The sequence below is a fragment of the Physella acuta genome, unplaced genomic scaffold (assembly GCF_028476545.2).
Source record: "Physella acuta isolate Inbredline_101_S28 unplaced genomic scaffold, ASM2847654v3 ptg000862l, whole genome shotgun sequence".
Taxonomy (NCBI): Eukaryota; Metazoa; Mollusca; class Gastropoda; family Physidae; genus Physella; species Physella acuta.
The window spans coordinates 207,132-220,504 of record NW_026732379.1 but is presented as its reverse complement, the minus strand read 5'-3'; the positions used below and the strand labels follow the sequence as shown (position 1 = coordinate 220,504).

At 40.9% G+C, this 13,373-nt stretch overlaps 1 protein-coding gene across 11 annotated transcripts in view; it reads right to left on the bottom strand.

Annotated features, from left to right (window-relative positions):
• The window catches only part of LOC131952256 (protocadherin Fat 1), a 221,384-nt gene extending 210,381 nt beyond the window's left edge, over positions 1 to 11,003 (bottom strand). For all 11 annotated transcript variants that reach the window (XM_059314814.1, XM_059314816.1, XM_059314815.1 and 8 more), the window contains exon 1: positions 10,900 to 11,003. The gene's annotated coding sequence lies outside the window, so the exon portion shown is untranslated. The remainder of the gene's footprint in view (positions 1 to 10,899) is intronic.
• Between the last annotated feature and the right edge of the window lie 2,370 nt (positions 11,004 to 13,373).

Sequence of the window (13,373 nt, the reverse complement as noted above, 5' to 3'; positions counted from 1 at the left end):
AACACGCAACCACAGCTCTCACCCAGCCCTCGACAAACCCTCAATCACACACACAGACATATTTCGAGATTGTTTCCGATTCCATTTACCATCTACTTGATCTACCCAAACCCCCATCTGAACATCAATTTACCATCTTCCCCATCAAAATGAACGGCATAAGAAATGAGAAACGGATCGTATCGTGACTGGGCGGCTGGGTGATATTTCTTTTCTTTTTTTTTAAGTCGCTCGAGATTTTAGTCCGGGTCACCCTGACCTTAGGTATTCCCAGGATGACATACATCAATATTAATACTCATCAACTACCGTCTATGGACGTTACGAGTATTGCATCTGACGCTTCAAGCGATTTGCCAAGCTGATATGAAATATTAACTACGGAAGTCTTTGCGCTTTATGTCTCCCAATATTTGTTTCACAGATGGAACTCGACGTTTTGATTCCCATTGTCGTAGCTCGCGCTTCCAGAAAATCGAGGGCAGAAATCCAGCCCGGGTGCAGTAATGGCGGCGTATTCCCCACAGTAGAATTGATTACACGAGAGTTTCGGTACCAGACTGGACATCCGCGCTAAAACGATTTGCGGGACCAGACGGAAGGGTCAGCGCGGCTTATGGGAGATTCGGTCTGGGAAGACTTCGCTTAAGTGACCATTCCCCCCACCCCACCCCCCAGCATAGCCTCCATTCTCTCGCAAGTTATGTATACCACCCCCTCACCATCCTTTTTTAAAAACAAAAAAAACTTAATTATGAAAATATAATGAAAATATATATGGTTATATATTATTAGGTGTCTGAAAAATCTGAACACTTACATGTTGTTTTTATTCTTCTACTGCCCCCCCCCCCCTCCCCCCATCACACAAACACAACGTAGTGAAACGCTATTGGATATGGCGTTCGACTGTTAACAGAAAAGTCTCGAATTCGGATCACGGGCTCAACAAGTCCCTGAGTCCGATCAGCTCTGATGGGTACCTGACTCATGTTAGGGAAAATTTAAGCGCAGTGTTAACCACACGATCCCTTTTATATGCCGAGGTCACTCAAACGGGTAAACTCTACTTCACCTGCCATTACATGATCGTAAGGTTTGAAAGGACACCTTAATCCTATCACCATCCCAAACACTGTGAGATCGGACGGTAAAGCGAACGACCGTTATCCCGTGAGCCTCGTGTTCGGATCCCGGGTTCGAGTCCATTTGACGTCTACTCTATCACCCAGCTCTGATGGGTGGGTCTACCTGTCCCACATTAGGAAAAGTAAATGCGGGATTGAACCGGCCAAACTACCCCTACTCAAGCCTAGTTCACAGAAACAGATCAGCTCTACTTCATCTGACCTATTGACTGCCACATCCGAAAGAGCAACTTGAATAACTTGAACTTATCCACAAACCAAAAGAACTACAACAATTTCTTGAATAATAGAATGCAAGTTTAGCAATAACCAAGCTTTTTATAGCCATATCACGTGATTAGTGCACAAACAAGTGTGCCGTAATAGGGACCGTGGGCCAAGTGTTTTATTACCGCACCCAGAGACTCCACCAATCACGTGATAGCACCAATCATAAATTAACCTCCCGTCACGTATAATTCCTTGCACTTAAATCAAGAACTTAACACCGGGGGGGGGGGGGGGGGAGCGGTGACATCGTTAGGCGTTGTATAATGCTGATTTGGTGTCTGTTTGTGTGTCTAGTTTATGTAAGTGTGCAAATGTTTACATACATTTGAATGCAGATGCTGATTGCGGGTCTGTATGCGTGTGTATCTGTAGTTTATGTATGTGTGCAAATGTTTAAATACATTTGAATACATATGCTGATTTGGTTTCGGTATCTGTGTGTGTATGTAGTTTATGTATGTGGGTTAAAAAGTTTAAATACAATTGAATACATATGCTGATTGTGTGTCTGTATGTGTGTAGTTTATGTATGAGTGCTAAAGTACATTTGAATGCATATGGTGATTGTGTGTCTGTATGTGAGTGTATGTGCGCAAATGTTTAAATACATTTGAATACATATACTGATTGTGTGTATTTGTGTGTACACAAATATTAAACAATAAACAAAGTTTTAAAAACATTGATAAATGGTGTTTATAACTAACTAGCCGTCCCGGCCAGGCCCTGCTCTGGCTTCTGTGAAAAACCTTTCTGTTAACGACCATTACCTGTGTGTTTAGTAATCATCATAAACCCGGCATTGCCCACCCAAACCACAACCAACCAAAACAACAAAACGCAAACATAACGCTAACACAATTACAAATACAAACGAAAACAAAAACCTAACAACAAACCCAACCACAACCACAAACACCAATACAAACACAAAGAAAAAACAAACAAAAAAGCAAACGAAAACAAAAACCTAACAACAAACCCAACCACAAACACCAATACCAACAAAAAAAAAAAAAAAAAAAAAAACGAAAAAGCAAACGAAAACAAACCAAATCCAAACGCAAAACCAACCAAAAACACAAATACAAACCCAAACAAAAAAACACAAACAAAAACGAAAAAAGAAAGAACGAAAACAAACCAAATCCAAACGCAAAACCAACCAAAAACACAAATACAAACCCAAACAAAAAAAAAACACAAACAAAAACGAAAAAAGAAAGAACAAAAACGAACCAAATCAAAACGCAACCACTAACGCAAACCCACCTAAACACAAAGAAAACACTAACGCGAACATAAACGCCCGGGGCAGAATCGCCTGTTTTAGCTTAATAAACGACTATAGTACCCCAACTTATTCATAGTTTTTGCACTCACTTAAACGAACGCGCCTGTTTCAATTTAATGAACAATTATAATACTCCAAGCTTATCCGTAAAATACCTACAACATTTGCACTTGATCAATTCCCGCTAATTATGTAATTATTTTTTTCCCAACACCAAAACAAAGTAATTAAAAAGTAAATGCTTTTCAACTAATGCAATGGTTTCATAAAGGGAAGTAATTGTGTTTTGCCTAATTTATCAAAGGGAAGTAAGCGCTATAGGACTAAATAAAAACATAATTAGAATTTTTGTAAAAGATGATATTTTTTTAAAACTTGTGTTTAATGAACATGCCGACAATTATTACTATAATTTGAAAAATGAAAATGATTTCCCAACACTTTTAATAGTAATTTTTTAACTCATAAATTTAGACAACTGCGCACGATAATTGATCTAACACTTAAATCCGTAGAAATGCCAACGACAAACATATGCGTTACAGAATTGAGCTTTATATATTAGATTGACTTGTATGTTTAGGTTGCATTGGGGAGGGGGTGGGGAGAGAGAAAGAGATTATAAATGTTATGTTGAATACGTGTGTGTTGTAAACAATCGTATATTGTACTCAACAATGCAGGCCTAAATTAATTCAGCTAAATAGAAATGTCCGATTACGTATAATGAAGGTTTAATAAAACCAAATACTCTAGCTTTCTAAAAGACGATTCTCTTTGTTCAGATAAGATTCATTAAACATTTAAAAACAATTGGTAGCTATAGATATAAAAACTTAGCCCTAATCATATACTTTAGCTGGCTGTGTACGTATAACCCAAGAGTACTGGTTACGCTTTCATAATGATAAACAGCCCCCTCCCACCAATGAAATATACACGCTTAAAGGGAAACACTAATTTACAGGTTCGCTCGATTTACAGTGACGAACACTCTATCCACAATTTGCCCTCGTAACGCTTCTCGCTAATTGATGAGACCGAGGAAAATACTAAATTAGTATCTTTGACATTGATAGTCCAGCCCCCCCCCCCCCCCCCCCGCTCTAAAACAAGCCTGAGGGTTGGTGGGGGGGGGGGGGTAAAAAGATTTTGAATAACCCTTCAGCGAACTGTCACCACAGTGTCTACCTGTATGGACTGACACAGGCTACACACACACACACACAGGTAAACCAGGCCTAACCTCGGCGAGCGTGTGTATGTACAACAATGGCGAGACACAAGGGATCTAGATTGTATCGCACCGCCTAGCTTCATTAGATCACAATCGTCTTACTGTCAGGTTTAATTAGCAGAGTTAATTAAATGTGCAATGCGTGCGGTTCCCGAACAGCAAAACCCTTTAAATCAGTTCTTAAACAATGTACTTGGTTCAATATTTTTTAAACTAGAAAACTTTTATTTAAATCTTATTTTTGTTGAGAAAAAAATTCTAACGAAAACAATTTTCGATTTCTTAATTATGTTTTTTTTTTAAGTTGCTTTGAATGAACCTGCATTGGGCGCTTATAAAAATAAAAACAACTGAACAATGGTGTATCAAAATGTCTTTGTGTATGTTGATATCGCAGTTAGGACCACAGGATTAGGTCTAGTGATCAGGGTTGGTTGTTTTGGTGTTAGCGTAAAGCCAATGTCGAGACTAGAGTGGATGTGCAACAACAGGCTAGTGCACTTTAAGATTGGTAGATGCACAGACTAGGGCAGACCGGGGTTGATGTTAGACTAGGGCACGCTAGGATTGATGTTGGATAGGGCACACGGGGATTGACGCTGGATATGGTTTTTTATGTTGGACTATGGCAGGCTGGGATTGATGATAAACTAGGGCAGGCTGGGATTGATGTTAAACTAGGGCAGGCTAGGGTTGATGTTAAACTAGGACAGGTTGGGATTGATGTTAAACTAGGACAGGCTAGGGTTGATGTTGGACTAGGACAGGCTAGGATTGATGTTAAACTAGGACAGGTTGGGATTGATGTTAAACTAGGAGATGCTAGGGTCGATGTTAAACTAGGACAGGCTAGGGTTGATGTGTTGATGCGCAGACCAGTGAGACCACGAGCTATCTAAACTAGCTAACACGATACCAGTCTAACCTCACGACAACGATGTAACCATAACCAACACAGCTTTGTAACGTTAACTAGCCCCCACCATACCGTATAGAGTGGGAGGGGGGCTAGGCTGAACAGGTGTGTGTGTGGCTAACAGCTGCCCCGTGATGTCCGAGTCGTGGCTTATTGCCTCAAAACCTGACCCCAAGGGGATGTGTTTATAGTGGCCAGTCCATCTGGGGGAGGGGATGGGGAGAGGTCAAAAGAGTGGCCTATTTTTTTTTCTTCTTGTCTGTGTTTCCTGAATTCATCCAAACTATAACCGATTCTTCCTTGTGTGCCAACCCCCCCCCCCCACCCCTCATCTGTCCATCTACGCCCCCCGACCTTCCTTGTGTGCCACCCACCCCCCCCCCTACTCCCTCATCTGTCCATCCATGCCCCCCTGACCTTCCTTGTGTGCCTCCCCCCTTCTCCCTACCTTCCGTGTGTGTCCATCGTCCAAGTCCCCCCATGGCTTTTTAGAGCCGTGAGGTCAAGCCCTGTCCTGGTAACCTGACCAGGTAGCGAACTGTGAAGGCGAGGTGAGGGAGGGGGGAGATACGGTGGTGTTTGCCTGGTCTTTCTACACCGGAACCCGAGGGATAAAGCGAGGAACTTTTTGGCAAGACGGCCAACACGCGAGCACACAGGCGAGGTGACAAAGTCACCACCAAGATGTGTACCACACTAAAAAACGACAGCAAATCGCCGCCAAGATTTGTACCATACTTAAGGGACAGCAAAAACACCACTAAAATTTGAACCACACTAAAAAGTGACAGCAAGTCACCACCAATATTTTTACCACACTAAATGTAAAAAGCGATAGCAAGTGACCACCAAGATTTATACTACACTAAAAAGTGGCAAGTCACCATTAAGATTTGCCGTAACAGTTCAATCAACAAAATTAGGGGGAGGGGGTTGATATTGTTTCTATTTCGATCTATACCAGGTATTATTATCCACAAATTAGTCTATAAAGTATTTGGAGACTACTACATCTAAATGCGATTTTAAAACGTAACTGTTTTCTTCTATCCCCGTCGCGTGAACTTAGAATATAAACAAACACACTGACAACTGTTACACACCAGTGTCCTAAACGGGAATTACCGTATGACCCACTTTAACCCGCACAGTACCGAAGCAAAATGGTGCGTTCATCATTACTGATTTTAAGGTGCGCTTTCAAACTGCTTCATTGCTACGAACACCTTTTATCAAAACTAGATATACAATTTGGTTTTTTTTTAAATATTAAATGCTTATCAAAGTAACTGCTTTAAGTGATAATTCACCGTTGTTATAAGAATTTATGTCTAGACGGCTAAAAGCTTATTAAAATTGCACACCAACAAGACCAAATCTATACAGACGTTTGTAGGTTTGTCACGGACATTAGAATATTGAACAGACACGAGAACTTTCTATCCGGTCCACGGCCCGAGGGAGGGAGGTCCGTCTGTGGTCGTTGGGGCACCTGCCAACTTCACCCAACGGTGCAGTGTTGGCTGGCATACAGGAAATGTGGGGGGGGGGGGGGGGGGGGGGATTTGATAAACAAAAACTTTATGGCGATGTTGGTCAAAAATTATTTGCATCGAAGCGAAGATAAAACAGTGGTCGAATACACTGTCATGGTGTAAATTGGGTGAGACTGAATGCAAAATAAGAACAAATTACATTTTGTTTACAGGCCGATGAGTCGATGGAAAGACAGACAAAAAGACGGGCAAAAAGACAAAAAGACGGGCAAAAAGACAGACAGACAGACAGACAGACAGACAGACAGACAGACAGACAGACAGACAGACAGACAGATAGATAGATAGATAGATAGATGCACCCCCCTAAACTAAACTTCCTATCTCCCTAATTAGAGAGTCTCCACCACCCTCCTCGCGTTCTCCTGTGCTTGGACCTCTTGAAATTGCTGCTTGTCTGCCGGTAACGGATGCACGTCACGGGAGAGCGCGACACGACACCGCCTCGGCTGATGAAGACCATCATGCCGGAGCATCACGCACGTGTACATCATTGCCCCCCACCCCACCCCCGCTATAGTGTAATTTGACCCGCGGCATACCAACGCGAAACACACGGGTCGACATCAATAATCGATGCCGGATCATGCTAACCTTTCACAGAACAAAAAGTACCAATTATCGCCACCACATGCGCCCCACCCCATACAAGTGCCACGAGATCAAAGAACCCCCCTCACACACACATCGAGAGGGATAAAAGTATCCCGCCCATTACACCACCGGCCGCGCATACCAACAGAAAAATTCCTACGCTCGACCCGTTCGGCCCCCTAAACAGAGGAACAGGAAACGCTAACGAGTCTCGCTAATTGCGCTAATTATAAACATTTATCAGCGAAAACTCGCGGGTTGATAACCCGTACAGTAAAAACTTGGAGTAAAAGGGGGTAAATATGAAGGGAAGGGAGACAATAACGGGCAAGGGAGATAAAGAAAATGTTGGCACCCCCCCCTCACGCGACACCATTTTTAGTCGGAACTTTGCGTAAGCAGGAAAAGGTCAAGCCGGGCGGTGAAAGTAGAAGTCGCCACGGGGAATAAGAAAACTACCCGCTACAGGGGGCTCGGGGATTGACGAGAGCTTTGGTGACACTCGTGGGTTTGTTAAAAAGGGAGGAGTGGGGGAGGGATGTGTAAATGACCGAGATGACGTCAGAAAGTGGACCAACGCGCGCGCACGACTAAGATCAGACAAGTGTCTTCGGACGTTAAAACCTTTTTATTGATCTGTCGGTGAATAAAACAGAGGCTTAATAAGACCAGCAAGATGGCTTCAATAAACACTGATACATATGGCCAAACCGTCTTCGGGACTACCCAGTGTCGTAACTACGGACAATGTCATACTATCGGCATATGGATATACAAGATGAATTGCAATACACCAACTTAAAGGCATTAGCTATACATAAATGTATTTAAAAAATGACTTGAAATGTGCATTAACACATAAATATGAGGTCGCAGAATGAAGAATACGCCTAAGATAAACTAGATGAAGATGTACGACGCCACGCCGCTGATTATACGAAAACCAGCCGTGTTCCACATAGGTCGATGACATACGTGCGGTTCATTTAAATATATCTCATACTAACACTAATAGCTGCTAGGGTTCGAGTCTTACTGAAAACAATGGTAACCCATAATGAAGATAAACAGCCATAAACTATAATCTACTACCGACACAGTTAGCCATCAACTTTACAAAATCCAAAGATAATTTCTGTTTAAATCCCAACAAGACTGCTCAAAACCTAACCCACGCCAATGGCTGATAAACAAACAAAACCATGCACGCTTCTATCATACACCAACTTGAGGTTACTCAAGGAGGGCAAGACATGCAGAGAACGTGCTGATAACACATTGCGGGCTACTATTCCCAACTTGAAGCTATTTAACCATTAATGACCCATTCATTCTACCAAAACACCACCCTTGACGTCCCTATGTAAGGAGCAGTACTCTGTATGAACAAGTGAACCCTTTCACAAAATATTCGTTTTTGTCTAAATGAAGTTAATAATTAAGATAAAAACTACTTTTAATGTTGGAATTAAATATGACTTTCCGACAGTATTAAATAGAACATAATATACTCGGTATAAGAAGCACATGAGAACATGCCCATAATACAATGCAAGCTACCACTAGTCACCAACTTGAAGTACAAGACATGCAGGGAACGTGTCCATTATCTCTATAAAACACCAGATAAGCAGATCTAGAGAGATCCAGGGCTGCTAGTGTTAAAAACCCCGCATACCACGGCCCGCTAAACCTATCGGAAGATTATCAGCGCAATCAAGACATTAGCCAGAAGGATGGGAGATGAGATCATTAACGGCAGGACACCGATACGCCGGATCAGCTGTTTACTACACACGGCCCCCCTCGAGGACAAACAAACCGTAACGCACCTCGGTCAAGCATCGCGCAGGATGAACAGGTGAAACCCCTGTGTCGTGTGCTACATTCACTATTGGTAAATAGTTTAACTTCAATTAACCCCGTAAATGAGAGACTTTGTTATACAGGATGGGAACCGCTGGCAAGAAAAACAAACACTGATAATATAAGTGTTAGTGTAAGTGTTAAACACACTAAAACCAAACAGCTCAATTATATAACTGTCTTACATTTTTTTGGGGGAAGGACCTTCTTAAATTATTTACAAGGCAAGGGATAGGTTGGGTCGAGTGTTAGAGCTAACGTTCTCGAGTAAGGTCCTAACGGGGAAGTATCAGGTAATGTAAATGTAAGCTGCCGAGAGAGCACTGTATAATGATATACAAACGTCATTCGAAAAACTTTATACAGGTTTTGTCGAAGGAGAAAAATAAAATCAATTCAGCTGAGTGTTGTGTTAAAAGTGTGTTAAGTGGGGGTAGTGGTGTAAGCAAAACAATGCTATAAATTATTTTACAAGACTGCATTTAATTTTCGTTGCTTTTATTTGCCCCTAATTTTTGTGTACATTTTTAATTTAGCACGGTTGGATGACACAGCTAGCTTAATTCTTTTTATTTTAACAAAAGAGACTTTACAACCGGTTTAAATGAAGATGTAACAGGTGATTTTTTTTCTTAATTTTGATTTGTGATGAATTATTAATATCGGTTTTGTTGACCGAAATGCGACATGATGGTCAATGGTAGGGGCATAACGGAAGGCGTGGTAGGTCAAAACGTCACATTTCTGTGTAAATAGCATGTGCACAATCGCTCTTTATACCTAACAACAGCGGTAAGTTTGAAGTCCCACAAAAAAAAAAAAACCTTAGAGGATGTTACCAACTTAATGACGAATAGCTAAGCGCTGTTTATATATTCTATTGTACTATAAGTACATCGAGGCCCCACATTAGTAATATTATTACCATAACACATGATGCAAATCAATAAAGTAATGCATCAGGTGTAGATCTAATATTTAACACGTGACACCATTTCATTGATAACCTACAGGTAAGTTACAGTGAACGGCTCAAGGTAGTGACACACTGCGTAGTGCTAGGCGTATTGAGTTGTGTGTAAAGGTTTGGGATACATGCACTAGTAGTAGGGTGTATGTGTAGGTAAAGGCTTAAGCTGTATGCAAGAGTAGTAACAGTACACATGTAGTAAGGTGTGTAGGCAAAGGTTTAAGCCAAGCTATATGCCAGAGTAGTAATAGTACACGGTGTAGTAGAGTATGTGTGTAGGTAAAGGTTTAAGCTACATTTACATGAACGAGTAGTAATAGCACACCGTGTAGTAGGGTGTATGTGTGTAGGCTTATATCTACACTTCGAAAACAATAACCACTCTAAGAATTTATGGGCCTAGATTATTATGTGTACACATTGACTAGATCTAGATTCCTAAACTAGACAAGTAACGGGTGGCTGATGCAAAATAAACTTTTCAACGAATAGATTGTACACATAATTTAATATTGGATTATAATCTAGATCTAGCTACTTTGAAGAATCGGTCCCAAACGAGTCCTAAATAAAGATATACCCCATCCACCTGTTATTAATGTGATAGGTAAGGTAACTTCCTGCTCTTAATGTTCTTCGAGTGCTGTTATGGTTTAGCTGGGCCGCGAGCATGTTGAAAAACGAAAGTAAGCTAGACTAGGTCTAACCACAGGCCCAAACACACAACGCTGTTGATCACAATAAACTAAACTTCATCTGCCTAAATCACAAATCTTTTCTACAGTACACTCTGCAAGATGTGTTGATTTTTTTTTTCTACACCAACATTGTTGTGTACTGTAAGACATCGGTGTCTACTGAAGGACCGAGTAGAGTAGGCCCACGAATCTAGATCTAGATCTAGTCAGCGATACCTCGCGACGATAGCGTGCTATATTGTCTGATACCACCGAATGTGTTCGATTTAGCCTAATTAAGGTTTAAATGTAAATAAAGCCGTACATGCGCATGGACTATGTAATGGAGAAGTTAGTTTATAAGTACTTACAAAATTCATTTAAAATCCAAGTAAAAATTGTAAAGAAATATAAAAAAAAATAATCCTCCGAGGTGCACGCACAGAACGAATTAGACTGAACAGTACACACAAAACCCTCGCTTTCCGAATGTTCAGATGACAGAATTTTCATCCGTCGCGAACTTGCCGCTTGGGTCGCGCGAACATCGCCTCCTATTGGCCAGACCAGCATATCAGTGCGCAAAGCGACGACGCGGTCTCTTTTGTCTAGCTAAAAAATCGAAACTGTTGTTTACAATTTGAATATTTAAATAAAAGGTATAACAAATATTGAAAAGTAATTTTTGCTATAGAGACCAACAGAATTTAAAACAATTGGTTTATTGGTTAAATCGTTTTTCTTGCATTCCATTTTCTCCAGTGTTTTTAAACTAAAAGTAAGCCTGGCTAAATATAGATCAAAACCGGTGTTTGACCTAGTTACTACATGACTCCTCCTACTTCGTGAATGAATGGAGAATGAATGGGAAGGGAAATAACAATGTCACAACGCTGAGTATTCTAACTACAGAGAGCATAATAGATTTCTAGATCTATTTTATTTTTTTATTTTTCAAAAGATGCTTGCAAAATAATACTGTAACATATAGTACATATAAATTCTATTAGAATATCTTAACGAGCATCTAAAAATATTTTTTAGAATTGTAACATTTTTAAAAAAAACAAGGAGGTAGATTCTATTTTCTTTTAAATATAAATTTAAAATGTGAAGATATAATGTTCTGACGTGGGTATTTTAGTTGTTTATGGTCTTACCATTATTCTATGTAAGCATTTAAAAAAAAATAAAAAAATTCTATGTAAGCATTCGATTGCTTAAAAAATGCGGGAGTGATCTCCCTTAAATTTTCTCGAATATATATATGTTACGGTCAAAGCGCGAAGTCGGCCAATGCGCGCATTGGCCAATATCGCATTCCACTGACCGGTCAAAGTCCGAAACTTAACTTGATTTCGGCCTTTGGGCGGCCAATCCGCGGACTGGCCATGTTGGACCGGCCAAAGTCTAAATTAGAAGATCGACTAGCTAGGGACGACCGTCTAAAGTCCGAATTAGAAGATCATGAGCAGTTTTTGTTTTTGTTTTTTTATTCCGTAAGGATCATGAAATTAAGTTTTTATTGATTATTCATTAAAGTAAATGACAGAAACATCAAATTTTTAATTGTACTATAGTCTCAATCAATCAATATTATCACTTGTTACAACAAGTTGAACTTTTATTGCATTTAGAATTACATAGTAGCTTGTTATTTTTACACTTGCAGCGATTTGTTGTGCAATAGCAGCAAATGTAGCCTTGGCCACCGGTCAGTAATTGTAAAGATGCGATAGTTCGTAGTGGTTTTTCCTCAGTGCCAACTGACGACAATAAGAGCAGTTTTTCATGAAGAATTGAAAACTCACTACTAGCTTACAGTTGGTTAGAACATGTTCCGTTCCTAATTTGTAGAAACCGCCCTCGACGCTCATGACAACTGCAATCACGCTTCGGGGATCACCGCGACCTCTGTCAACATCTAGTATACATTGCTTACATTGTCACTCACTTCAGCTTGTTTAAATTTTGTATTTGATGTTTTAAGCATATTAGCACCTTGAGTTTGCAAGCTAGTATGAGCTACTGACCTGTTGTCCATGATGTCTTGTTTATTGTGACACAATCTGCAGGTAATATTTTCTCCGTACCCTTCGTCTGCTTTATTGGGTATTCCGCAAATAGCATCGACATCGTTGCCACAGGATCCACATGAATGGGCCGCACTACAATGTTTTTCACAAACTATACAGAATCTGTCGGCCACATTACTGTCACGCAACTGGTCTGGACGTTCCGTCACGGCAGCAGATGTGTTAGCTGAGGATGTCGTTGCATTTATAGCAACCTCCATTTCTTCTTCAATGTTCTAAAGATCTTCCTCAGTAACTAAATTATCGAGAGCCTCTCTTGGTAGATTTGAAGTGCTAAGTCCCACTTTTGCTTAGCATCCAAACAAGGCTTCGTATGACGATTGTTGGAATCCTTGATGAAAAGAACGATTTTTTATTAATTGAATAAATTTGAGACTCTCAGCTAGGGCTAGGGCTAGGGCTAGGGCTAGGGCTAGGGCTAGGGCTAGGGCTAGGGCTAGGGCTAGGGCTAGGGCTAGGGCTAGGGCTAGGGCTAGGGCTAGGGCTAGGGCTAGGGCTAGGGCTAGGGCTAGGGCTAGGGCTAGGGCTAGGGCTAGGGCTAGGGCTAGGGCTAGGGCTAGGGCTAGGGTTAGGGTTAGGGCTAGGGCTAGGGCTATCCGTACTTCGGGCTTTGACCGTAACATATACACTTCGGGGAATGACAACTCGCAAAATAGACACGATTTTTAGTCATTTTTACTCCATCGTATATAGAGTATAGAGGAAGTATTGTAATCTAATGAAATTTTGACAGTTTTCACCGTTTTACA